Below are 13,819 nucleotides of genomic sequence, written 5' to 3'. Positions count from 1 at the left end.
AACACCATCAGGAGGACAATAGAGGTTGACAAAGTGCCTAAAACTTCCCTAAGAAATGTTTAGAGGACTGCTGAAGATGGAAGACAACTGCGCTTTTGCAGCACTTAGTCATACTTTCGTATTAAAGTCAATGAAACTGAATTTGACCACTTCTCTGGCTCATTTCCTCGGGCCTGTTTTGGAAATGGGAAGAAAGGGTGAGGAAGTGGCAAAAATCGAAATCCCAAGAAAGCTTCCTCGACTTGAATCAAAAATTCCATTTCTACTGGAAAAGGAAAACCCATCGACACTGCTTGAGTTTATTTGATGTGTTGCACAATTCCCTTCCGTTCAAAAGTCATTTCCATCACAAGCCACTTAATCAAGTACAAAAGGTACCCTTACTGGGTCCCACTGTACCATTTCCACAAAACTCAGGCACACCCAAGCTCTCTGCTCCTGTCCTTGGTGAGATCTGCCCCTGTTGGCAGATTGGTTGTTCCAAAGAAAACAAAGGTGAGGGGCACTTTTTCCCTACTCAGCAAAAATTCAGAATCTACTTACTAAACACAGTCAAATTTTACAAGGCACTGAAGTGATAACCCCCAGAGAGCCCATGAGGCGATATATATCTTATAAACACAAAGGTCACAGACCCAGGTGTTTATGAGCATAGAAGATGTTTATGGCTATCCACTCGGCTAGAAATTTGCTTTCAACCTTACTCTCTCTTCTTTATCGCCAGCCACATTATTATTATTCTCCAATTATTTTTGGAAAACACAAAGCAAAGAGGACTATAAAAGAGCTTTATGAGACTGCTGAGCCAAATCAGCATGCCAGAAACAAATCAATGCTTCGGAGAGTTCTGAATACAATTATAGACAAACAATAGTCCAATGTATCTGGTAATCTCCCTCCAAACCATTATTGCATAGATTAAAAGATTACAGATATTCCTCTTTGCTCCTCAATATTAATAGTGATATAAAGCACATTTAATAAACCCAAACTGCCACAGTCCTAAAGTTGGATTATGGGTCTGGTTCTTCATAAACTGACATGTACATGCAGACTCCAGTTTAATAATATACAATCTCGGGTCAATCAAAATCTACCCTCACCAGCTCTCTATTTATTATCGTTTTTGCCACAACCTGCACCCAATCAGATGCTGTCCTAAAACTCTCTTGGCTGGCAGCTGCACAAAAATCTGTACAGCATCAGCATAACAAGTGACAGGTCTCCCCATCAATTACAACTCTGAGGGAAAGACGGCTTCAGCGGGGACATAACCCCACAGTCACACACCACCTTAGTTTCTGACGGACCATCAGATCAGAAAGGAAGCTGTCATCAATGGAGAAAAGGAACCCAGCTCCTCATTAGCCAGGGTTTTCTTTTCTTCTCTTTTTTCAACATACATCAAGGAATAATCATGGGCCAACTCAACTCTGACAGCTCCTTATGTAAATGGCATTTCAATGCAGGCAAACAGCTCACAAACAAAGGGGCTGCAGCTAGGTTGCAGCTCACAGACCCACTCAGACCTAGCATCCATGCTGTGGGTCTCTCTAGGTTTTATCTCCCACCAAATCAGCAAAAAACATTACCATAAACACAAAGATATTATTAGGTAGCTTTGCAGAGGGTGGGGATAAGCTGTGTGCATCCTGTTGGGGTCCAGAGGCAGGTTCTCATGCAGGAGGGGACAGCACCTGCCTCCTGGACCACCCATATCCCCGGGCAGGGCTGTCCCGCCACCCAAGGCAGGCCATGGTTTAAATATCATAACTCCACCTCTGCCCAGCTCTCCACGCTTCTGCTACTCATAATCCAAATCCTCATTTCTTTCAGGTCCAACTCAAGGCCTACTTCCCCCACAAAGTCCCCTCCCTCAGCAACCCACCGGAAGCCACTCACATATGATATCCTGTGGTGCTCAGACAGAACACTGCACACCAGAACCTTGGAATCTATTTTGTCTTGAACAGTCCTCCAACTGTTAAATATAGGTCTTATAATCCCAAATGACCACTAAGGTTCCCTTAGCCAGACATACTCTCCTTCTCTTCCTTCCTCAAAGAGGTTATACACAAAGTACCCATAAAACCCCTGCACATTAAATACTGCCTTCAGCAAGGAATGAGTAAGACAGGAATGTGACCAAATAGGGGTAGAGGCAACAAGGGTGAGCTGCTAGAGAGCCAAGTTCTTGGCAATCGAAAACACAGCTGTTCATCCTTCAAGCTTTCCCAGCATCCTGCTTATATCTTAGCAATCCCTTTACTATGCAATTGTCAGTCTTCTATTTTCATATTTGCATCAGAACAAGTGATCCTCGACAGCAGTGCTGTCAATGGTGTGGAGTCCCTGTACCACTGAGTGAGCCCATGATGAAGAAGAATGGCAAACATTTATGGAGTATTTGCTATGTCCAGAGCACTGTTTAAAGGACTCCACAACAGCCTTCCTAGATAGGTACTATTACTATCTTCATTTTGCTGATGAAAGAACTGAGGTTCCAAGAGGTAACAGAGGTCACAAAGCTAGTGAGCAGATACTGGGACCCAGCTGTCTGGCTTCAAAGCCCATGCCACCAAGAACTTGCTGAACGAATGAGTGAATGACATACTTTGAGCAGGTAAGTAGCTGCAGTATAAAGGAGCATGAAGAGCAGTAGATTTGGAATCAGATGTCCCAGCCTAGAATCTTGGCTCTGTCAATTACTGGATAGACTTTGGCTAACTCATAACCTCTCTGGCCCTCATATCTACAAAAAGAATGTGGATAAAAAAACCCATCTTGTAATTTTGATGTAAAGAGCAAACATGAATGAAAGCTCTTGGTAAACTGTAAAGTACTCTATAGTTATCAGTCAACTGGGTCAAAAGTCAGTCCTTTGTAAGGATCCAAGATATTAGTACCATGAAACTTCTGAGACTAGACAGGATGGAGCAAGAAGGCGCAGCAGACAGCAGCTGTGAATGCTGTACACGGGGCCGAAGAGCATACCTACAGTTTGGAGAAGCAACCTGTGTGAAGCCAACCTTCGTTTCCAGCCCTCAACCAACAAGATTCCGCATGTGTTTCAGCTCCGTCCTAGACAAAAATCTGATCTTAGCCATAATAACTGAGTTTAACACATAAAAGAAAGTACTAACCCCAACTGATTCAATTTGCTAATATTCTTCCGTCTGGGGAGAACAGAATGTAAGTCGATATTTTAATTTCAAGGGGCTGGCTCCTTCCCTTTTAGAAATCATCAGGAAATAAAGCTTTGAGATGTCAGAAAGGTTTAGATCCAAGAAGCCTGTCTCCCACGGGGAAAGCTTGCCCCCATTGTTAACAGCTTTAATCAGAAACTCAGGCCCTGCATACACAAACCTAGGCATCATTTCTATTACACCTTCTACAGTACTTTGATTTCAGAGGCAAAAGGCTTGGCCTGTATTCCCTCTAGCAAACTGTGTAGCAGGTGACATGACCTTTCTTGGCTAGATTCATACTGACAGTCACCCAAGTCCAAACACAAATTACTGCTTCCAACAGGAAGTCATCTAATGATACAGGCCTCTTAGAGTAAACAGCGTGAAGTAGTCAAAGATGGCTCTGTTGTATCTCACCATGAATAGGTAGAACATATGCGCAGCTGAAATGTGTAAGTCATCATGTTAAGTTTCATTGAAGCATTTAAAAAAGTAGTCACACCTGTAATCCCAGCACTTTGGGAGGCCAAGGCAGGTGGATCACGAGGTCAAGAGATCGAGACCAGCCTGGCCAACATGGTGAAACCCTGTCTCTACTAAAAATACAAAAATTAGCTGGGCATGGTGGCACATGCCTGTAGTCTCAGCTACTTGGGAGGCTGAGGCAGGAGAATCACTTGAACCTGGGAGGCGGAGGTTGCAGTGAGCTGAGATCATGCCACTGCACTCCAGTCTGGCGACAGAGTGAGACTCCATCTCAAAAAAAAAGTAGTCACAAAGAGGCCTGGAGAAGATGCAAAACAACAGAGCATTTCCTCCAATGTACTATAAACTACCTGTTTTTTTCAAAGATCTATCATTCCAAAGGTAACTTTAAGATTGTTGTTTCCAATACCTCAATCCTTTCAACCTGACAACTTTTGAACTTATGAAACTCCCTCTTAAGGAGATATATATATATATCTCCTTAAGATATATCTATATATATATATCTCCTTAAGATATATCTATATATATATATCTCCTTAAGATATATCTATATATATATATCTCCTTAAGATATATATATATATATATCTCCTTAAGATATATATATATATATATATATATCCTTATTAAGTCCAAGGGAGAAAACCCCCAATTTCAATAAAAGAAGTGTTAGATTATGTGCAAGCTGCAAGGTAAAGGGAAATACACCCATTCCCTTTCAGAAAATATATCCATTTTCTAGCTACGGAGCAACGCACATCAGCTACACAGATAGGATATGAAAGTCTTTGATGCCTTATCACAGTTTGGGCTACTATTTTATTATTCTACAAGGTAGCAACTTAAAACCAAGTCAGAAGGCTAGCTGTAAATGTCTTCATGGCAAAGCCAGGGTAATTTACAAGTGAGGCATCACTATTTTAAAAAATAAATTTTAACTGAAAAATAATTGGCTTCTCTCTCCATCCCTAAATGGGGACCTCGCTCAAGAAAAGAATGCCTATCATTCTTGAAAAAAGGAACTGCTGCCTTTCATTAAGATGCCATGAATGCTTTTCTGTTGGCCACAACACTGTCAAGGGCGGAGCATTCTTGGCAAACCCTGCAGCATAAAGAGGTCAGCCCTCCTCTGCAAGCACCCAGCCCCCAGACATCTCCAGCGTGCACGCTCCATTCGCCCATGCCGCTGGGCACACACTGTGCACACACAAAGTTCCTGCAGATTTTTCCAAGTGCCAATTCAGCCCCCAAGTGCACATTCACTGTGCAGGCTGAAAGCGGGGCTGCAGGTGACAAAGGGAACACAGCTCCTATTCTTTGGAGTCCTATTGAGTACACTGGGTTAGAGCGGCTCCAGACTGTGCAGGGCTCTCTGCTTCAGAGGCCCTCGCCCGGGTGGCCTGGCTGGGAGCTGGCCACTGGTACAGCGGGAGGAGCCCATACACACAATGGGTCCACGTCACACAGACACCCTGCCAGCCACAGACTTTTCTCTCCTGCCTGGCTCTACCATGTCCACAAAGTGCTTTTGTGAATACAGCTCCAATCTCTTGCTGACAATCTATATTTTGTCTCAGTCTCATTTTCTCACTCCAAACTGCCTGATCAGAAACCCAGGGGAACTAGTGGGGCAGAAGCATCACCATTTCCCATAAGGAACATAGGAAAACAAATGACGTGGTTCAGCTTTTCACAAAATTTGTATACTATTTACAAGGTAAGCCAGTGCAGCTTAAAATGTGTGGTGCCAAGAAAATGTTAAAGCAACAAAAAGTACAACTCCCTAAAACTGCAGAACCTTTAAACCAGAAATTTACAATGGGTTTTTCTTGGCAAGGAGAGCCTCAATGGAATAATGGTGAAATTGTACTTACTCTGAGGATGTAAACTGAAATACCACACTTGCTGGCAAGGCCCAAAGTTCCAATTGCCCTGGGCTCACTTGCCATTTTCATAAATGCAGTCCCTGTTGAACCACAAGCAAGACTATGAACCACCCCTACCTCAGCTGCTGACTTCTCTCCCTTTTTCTATTTACCAAAATCCCTATGTGCCCACAGAGCTATCTTAGTTCACACCCAGAGTCTAAGTCTGATGATTAAAAGCAGGAAGACTTGGGTATTTATTAAGGCCTGCCATATGCCAAGCACAGGGCTAGATGCTTTAAATATAATCACAACTACTTGCTGGTACTTGAGAATTACATACAAGATTCAAACCATTTTCAGACACTCCCCTTCTTCCATATAACATGATTTCACAAGCAGGAAGTAGGATTTGTGAGAAGTGGTATTTAGGAAGCCTCCCAGTATGTGTACAAGACTCATTGCCAAGCACTTTGCAGTCATTATCTGACTTACTCTTCACAACGATTCTGAGAGATAGACATAATCTCATTTAACTAGTAGAGAAACCTAGGCTTAGAAAGGTTAAATAATTTTCCCAACATCAGCCATCTATCCAATGGGGGGCAGGCAAACCCAGCAGTGCCCAACTGCTCCAACTCCAGAGCCACTGTCCTTCTAAACCACACTCTCTTTTTTCCAAATGTGCTAGAATCTCTGGGCAATGCTTATTCACAATTCCAACAAAGACTTCCTAAGTGCTTGCTCCAGCAATAGAAATACAGGTGGGCAGGACCTCCCCAACAAGGTGACACTCAGGGGCCTGAAAGAAGTGAGAGTATGAACCATGTGTTTATATCTGGGACCAAATGTTCCAGGCTAAGAGAACAATAATGCAAAGACTCTGAGTTGGGAAATGCTTGGCCAGCTTCAAGAACAGCAAGCAAGCTGAAGGGTCAGAGAGGATTAATCTAAGGGGATAGTAGGAGATGAGGTGAGAGATAGCAGGCACTAGACCGTGCAGTGTCCTGTAGGCCATGGTAAGTAAGGTCTTTGATTGCATTCTTAGTGAAATGGGAGGCACTCTGGAGGATTTTGAACTGAGGAGTGATATGATCTAAAGTACATTTCAAAAGGGCCACTCTGGTTGCTGAGTGAAGAACACTCTGCAGGGAGGCAAAGTAGGAGCAAAGAGGTCAGGTGGGAGGCTACTGAGGCAGTCCAGGTGAAACATGATGGCAACTCAGACCAGGGTAGTGGCAACAGAGGTGCTGAGAAATGGCTGGGTTCTGTTCAGTGTCATTCAGCCCTCAGTGCTTGTTAACTAATACTGACAAAAGTAGGCAATATTTCAAAGTCATTCCTACTCTTACCTCAAAAGAACCTAAATCTGGAGTCCTCAAGTTAAAAGAAAAAAAAGCCAGATAGAGACTTAAATGACCAGCAATAAACAAAATACAGTTGAAAGTTGTAGCCCACAGCAACGGACGCGCCAAGGGCATCCCTGAGCCAAAGAAGACCCAGCATTCAGAATAATAGGACATGTTTAGGTAAAGTGTGTCAGAGCAATAAATTTCACAGCATCACCTTCTGGGTGACATTTTCTGCCCTCCAGGTACTGCCACCATCTTTGGCACCTCTAGTGCCCAAATTTATCATGCAGTGTAATCTATATAGCATCAAGCCTGGTAGGAGCTGGGAAGAACCCTTGTATTTGTGCTGTATGGAAAATCTAACTCCCTACTCCCATCTTGCCAATAGCAAGAAGTGTTCTTAAACATAGTATCACTTGTTTTTTGCTGGTGTCTTTTTTTTCTCCTCCCAGAAATACCCTAATTATGATGCTGGAGAGTTGGGGAAAGATGGCTTTTATGTGGTTTTTATCTCCCAAACACAGTATTGTCATGGGTTTATTTATTTGTGTTTTTACAGTAACACGATGCTCTCCTGTAATTGAGACTATTATGGAGAGGGCCGGCATGTGTTTTCCACAAGATTAAAGGCAATTTCTGTTTTCAAAACCACTATTGCTTCTTGGAAATCTCCCTTCCTATGCTAAACTAAATCCAGTAAGCCAAAATTCTACATTCACCTGGTCTGCATTACAGCCTTGCAAACAGAACTAGGAGAGGCAATTTCATTCATGCATTGATTCAAGCAGTATTTACCACACCCCTACTGCACTAGGCACTGTGGGGGTGGGGAAATACAGCATAAAATAAAACACAGTCTTTGCCCTCCAGGGGCTCCGAATCCAGAGGGAAAACACACAGAAATGACTATGCTACAAGGCAGACTGTGATAAGAGCTATAATAGAAGCAAAACAACATGCATTGGGGGAACAGGGAATGAATGATGGCTCCCACATGGTGAGGAGGGGTGGTTTGCGGAAAAGCTTGATGGAAACAGGATTTTCAAGTCCCGTGGACCTGGGAAAGGTATCACTTATTGCAGGTACAGCCAAGTCTATACAGAAGAAAGGAAAAGCTAAGGTGTAATAAACTAAAAATCACATGAAGGGCCTTGAGTCTGGAGGATAATTATTATGGACGGGAGGGGGAGCATGAAGGTAATGAATAGAAATAAGATCAGAAACGGAGGCTTGGATCTAGTCCGTAGAGGCTCCTTCTTGACTGAAGATTTTGGATTCAGATATTCAGGGTACACTGGGGAACTATTTCAGGTGTCCAAGTAGGAAAAGACAAGACTGTCCTGTATCCATCACATGCCAGACCTTTGCTAGGTACCCACACATTCATCTTAAACCTCACAGTGATGCAATATGGTGACCACAGAAAGCCCTAGATCACAGAGAAGAAAACCTTTTGAGTGTTAGGTCAAGTTTTAATCTGTGCTAGATTTCAAACTATGCTTCCTGATTCCATGTGTCCACCAGCAGTACTCTTCCCATAAGGCCCTTCAGATTCCTCTTTTATGAAGGTAACCCATTCAACGGCATGTAGAGTGGTGCAGAGTAAAAACACTCTGGCCAGAGAACCCCCAGGAAAGGTGAGATCTTCTCAAATGAGAGACACACAAGGAATGAGGGCAAAGATTAGAGACACTGGCAGCATTCATGATCTTCTTTATCCTCCTGGCAACCTCCATTTCTAGGGGGCTGTGTGCTTCAGCATCTGTTATGTGTAAACACAAAAATGTTGCTTTCAAAAAAATGTTGAATATGCTGTAAATGTAGAATTAGGGGTATAATATTGTCATTTTATTTCACGTTATGTTTTCTAGTCTTTAAAAAGCTCTCAAAAACAGTATCTGATGAACCAATTTTACATATGAACTAATAAAGGCGCAAAGTAGTGACTTACTCAACGTCAGAATGTCAGTTTCTTCCGAATCCTAGTCCACCATTTTTCCCTGCCCCAAAACGAATGACATTTTTAGTCATATTCAAACGGAAGAAAGATCACATGGAAACACACAATGGTTTTTACATCTATGCTCCTCCTATCAACTTTCTCTCTCTTTCCCTCAAAACCCTAGTTCTCTACCCACACCAATGCCATCCCCACTCCTATATCAAACTCTGAATGTCACACTGAGAAGTTCCAATGATCAAAAAAAAAACTGAGGCTCCCGGAGACAAGTATCTTTTTTTAAAAAAAAAATTAAACAACTACTGTGTGCCAAGGGCTTTCCATACATCAATACAGCAATAGCAATATTTACTCAGTCTTAATTATGGGCTAGGCACTGTGCTAAACATTTTAAATATGATCACAGTTAATCCTTATGAGAATCCTGTGAGGCTGGTGGTTTATTTTTGTATACGAAGAATCTGAGGCTCAGAAACATCCAGTAATTTACCCAAGACTCTACAATTATTAAGTCATAGAGTTGGGTTTTGAATCAAAGCCTTATGAGCTCTGAGGCCGGCACTCTTAGCCACTGTTATGTGGCACATAAAGATGGGAAGGACAAGAGAGGTGGGCATGGTGGGAGGCACGAGGAGTGGAGAGTGCCTGGACGCTGGAACGTGTGTGGAGAAGCTGTAAGAGGGAAGCAGAGTCACACGGTCAGGTTTTTAGGTCATGCTGGGAAGTGTGGGCTTTATCTGGATGCTGAACATCAACCAGAACATTTCAAGGTAAATGACCTGGTCAAATGTGTATATTTTAGGAAAAGTCACTCTGGTTTTGATGTAGAGAATTGATTTTATTGGGGCAGAGGCAAACCTGAAGGCAGACAGAGGGATCAGGAGGTTTCGTGTTATTCTAACAAATAGCTGATGAGGACAGTATATACCAGGGCGCTTCCGGGGTGTTCAATAAATATTTGTTAATTGTGCTATTGATTGGTTACAAGCAGAACAATCTGTTGTACCTATTGGGGCATGTCAGCTCCATCACACAGTCATTCCAGTATGTGATCATGGACTCTGGGTACAATGCTCTCTTGTTCTGAGATGGCAGCCAGGATTGTGTTACTCCCTCTCTAGGGTTTTATCCCCTAAATGTGTGCTTCTGTTACTTGTGGAATGTCAGGTAAAATGTGAGCCCCCAGGTTCTAAGCATGGGTATTTGTCTTTTGATTGGGGTGGGAAGGGAATTGGGTAGGTGAGTGGTACAAACATTTGAAGAGAAGTATAGATTTCCATAACATGTTTCCTCCATTCTTAAGCAACCAATTGCATTCCTTGTAGGCATGCATTCAGATGGCTAAGAGCTAGTGTGAATGGGAAGGTAAGAAAATGATGTCTATGATCGGCTGGGCGTGGTGGCTCACGCCTGTAATCCCAGCACTTTGGGAGGCCAAGGTGGGCAGATCACGAGGTCAGGAGATGGAGACCATCCTGGCTAACACAGTGAAACCCCGTCTCTACCAAAAAAAAATACAAAAAATTAGCCAGGCGTGGTGGCGGGTGCCTGTAGTCCCAGCTACTGGGGAGGCTGAGGCAGGAGAATGGTGTGAACCTGGGAGGTGGAACTTGCAGCGAGCCGAGATCGCACCACTGTACTCCAGCCTGGGCAACAGAGCGAGACTCTGTCTCAGAAAAAAAAAAAAGAAATTATGTCTATGATGGGGAATGAGGCCTGATTCCCCACCAAAAGCCTCAGGAGGTTAGCTGAGGTACACTAAGATAAGATAGGTATGATGTCACACAGAGCCAGAAGTCTGTCATTTAACATCAAAAGGGTGTGATGTCCAGGTTAGAAGGGCTCCAGGAGGCAAACAATTGTTCTTTGCAAACTCCTGGTTCTGTACCCCTCATGTCTCCTAACAAAGTATGCAGCTGTAGGAGCCAATGAGCCAAAGACCATCATCAGACAGTGCCTGGTTCACCCTGGATCTTGAGACAAAAACCTCAGAATCCCTTTTGGCTTGCCCTGCCCAGACATATACTTCATTCTTTCTAATCAGGAGCTACAGCTCCTGCTTGGGCTATATGCACTGAGAGCAGCTGGTCAGATACCACAGGCTACATTAGAGTGGAGCTCATCTGCCTGAATGAGCAACAGAAAAAAAGCTAAGGGCCCATCCAGATAAAATGCAGTCTGAGCAGAGTGTACTATATTACCTAGTATATGATTTAGTGCCTAAGCGCAAACCTGAAAAAAAATTTTTTTTTTAGTTCCAAGTGACCTCATCCACAAACCTTAAATATTTAGAATACTAAACATGTGAAAAACATCTGGCCTTTTAAATAAACTAGTATAGTGCCATGATAGCATTCATTTACTTCTAGATACCCAGTTGTCCTCTATTTTAAGTGTGTATAAAAATCATTTGGGAGAATCTTAAAAATGAAAATTACTATACCCAGAGAGTTTGATTTAGTAGGTGTGGAGTCAGGCCTACTATGGTGGTTAAAATACGTCCACAATTTAGTGCTCTTCCCTTCAAAAGTGCGGCCTTGGCCGGAGTGCGGTGGCTCATACCTGTAACCCCCACTTTGGGAGGCAGAGGCGGGCAGATTACCTGAGGTCAGGAGTTCAAGATGAGTCTGAACAACATGGTAAAACCCCGTCTCTACTAAAAATACAAAAATTAGCCGAGCATGGTAGTGCAAGCCTGTAGTCCCAGCTACTCAGGATCTGGAGGCTGAGGTAGGAGAACTGCTTGAACCTGGGAGATCGTGCCACTGCACTCCAGCCTGGGCAACAGAGCAAGGCTCCATTTCAAAAAAAAAAAAAAAAAAAAAGCTTGGGCCTAATTCTCCTCCCCTTGAGTGCAGGCTGCCATTAATGACCTGCTTCTGACTAACAGAATGTGGCAGAAGTGACAGTGTCTGACTTGCAAGATTAGATCATTTTTCTCTCTCTTGAATCAGTCACTCTGGTAAAACCAGCTGTGATGTTAAGAAGTCCATGTGGTGAGAAACCAAGGCCTCCTGCCAAAAGCCATATGAATGAGCCATCTTACAAGTAGACTCTCCAGCTCCAGTCAAACATTCAGATGACAGCGGCCCCAGATAACATTTCGGCTGCAGGTCCAGGAAACTAAACATTAAAAGAGCAAGCTGGCCACACTTGCTACACAGGTTGAAAATTTCCAGCTAAAAAAAATTTACACTAAGAATTTAAATGCAAAAAGAACAGGTCTCTAAGGAAGAGCAATGACCTCTTTTCCCGGGACCAAATCTGATGAAGAGTCTGACAAGTACCTTTACTCCTGGAATCTCAAAAGAGAAGTCAAGCAAGAACTACCCAGATAAGTCACTCAGAAATTCCTGACCCACATAAACTAAGATAGTAAAAGTTTGCTGTTTTAAGATGGTAAGTTTTGTGGTAATTTTGTACCCCCTACATAACTAATACACCTAACAAATCAGAATTTTACCCCATATGTAACTAATACACTCAACAAATCTGGATCTTGGTGACATGTAGTAAAAAATAAATACCCACAGTGACACAATCCAATGTTTCCAATTTGGCATGATATTCTTTGTTTAAAGGAGGAAAAACAACTGAAAACAAAATTAGATTGTGCTCATCTTATTCAAACTCATTAGGCTTAAGATTCATTTCATTTCCATGATACTGTTGTGCAACCACAACCCCATTTAAGTTTTAGGGAGGCAACATGAGGTCCAGGAAACTAAACATTAAAAGAGCAAGCTGGCCACACTTGCTACACATGTTTAAAATTTCCAGCTAAAAAAAAATTTACACTCAGATTTTAAATGCAGAAAGAACAGGTCTCTAAGGAAGAGCAACAACCTCTTTTCCCACGACCAAATCTGATGAAGAGTCCAACAAGTACCTTTACTCCTGGAAAAAGCTCATCCATGACAATTCTTTAACTTGGAATCACAAGAAAGAAGAAGACTATGGAAGAGAAACAGTAGAGTGTGATGGCTAAAGGCAAGGCTCTGGAATGAAAATGCTAGGGATTAAATCCCATTTGCTAGCTGTGTGGCCTTGGCCAGATTGCTTACTTTCTCTCTCTGCCTCAATTTCATGAACTAGCAAATGAGGGTAACAGAGTCTAGCTCATCAAAAAAATTAGCCAGGCATGGTAGTGCACACCTGCAGTCCCAGCTACTTGGGAGGCTGAGATGTGGGAAAATTACCTAAACCTGGGAAATCGAGGCTACAGTAAGCCGTGATGGCACCGCTGCACTCCAGCCTGGACAGTGGAGTGAGACTCTGTCTCAAAAAAGCCACCAAAAACAAATACACAAACAGAGTGTAGCTCATCAGACTCTGTAAGAAGTAGACAGTTCAACAAGTATAACGCCCTTAGAATAATGCCTCATACATCAAAGCACTCAACAAACATAAGCTATTATCATTTCATTTCTACATTATCTCCTACTAAACCTTTACCTAGACACACTAAGTAAAAAAAATTCAGTTTTGTCTTCATATCTTTCTCGTCTTTCTTCTGTGGTTGTGACACTGGTTTAAAAAAAAAAAAAACCTTGGCTGGGCATGGTGGCTCCCATCTGTAATCCCACTTTGGGAGGTGTAGGTAGGAAGACCACTTGAGACCAGCCTGGGCAACATAGCAAGACCAAGACCATGTGTGTCTCTATCAAAAGTTACAAAATTAGCCAGGTGTGGTGTCACATGCCTATAGTCCCAGCTACTCAGGAGGCTGAGGTGGGGGAATCATGTGAGCCTAGGAGTTTGAGGATGTAGTTGAGCTATGAACGCACCACTGCACTCCAGCCTGGGCAACAGAGTAAGACCCTGTCTCAAAAAACAAAAAACAAAAATTAAACTAAACAATTAAAAATAAAAAGGGACCTTGGTGTGAGATTCAGTCAGGAGAAAGAAAACTTTCTGTCACTGCTGCCTAAATACTATCATCCAATATTAACTTATTGCTCACTG

The 13,819-nt window shown here is 42.7% G+C and overlaps 1 protein-coding gene across 14 annotated transcripts in view; it reads right to left on the bottom strand.

The window, feature by feature from the left end:
* Positions 1 to 13,819, bottom strand: part of AUTS2 (activator of transcription and developmental regulator AUTS2) — a 1,185,632-nt gene that overhangs the window by 965,827 nt on the left and 205,986 nt on the right. The window lies entirely within an intron of this gene.

Source organism: Gorilla gorilla, chromosome 6, assembly GCF_029281585.2.
Source record: "Gorilla gorilla gorilla isolate KB3781 chromosome 6, NHGRI_mGorGor1-v2.1_pri, whole genome shotgun sequence".
NCBI lineage: Eukaryota > Metazoa > Chordata > Mammalia > Primates > Hominidae > Gorilla > Gorilla gorilla.
The sequence above is the reverse complement of the archived record's forward strand: the minus strand, read 5'-3'. Positions and strand labels throughout refer to the sequence as shown.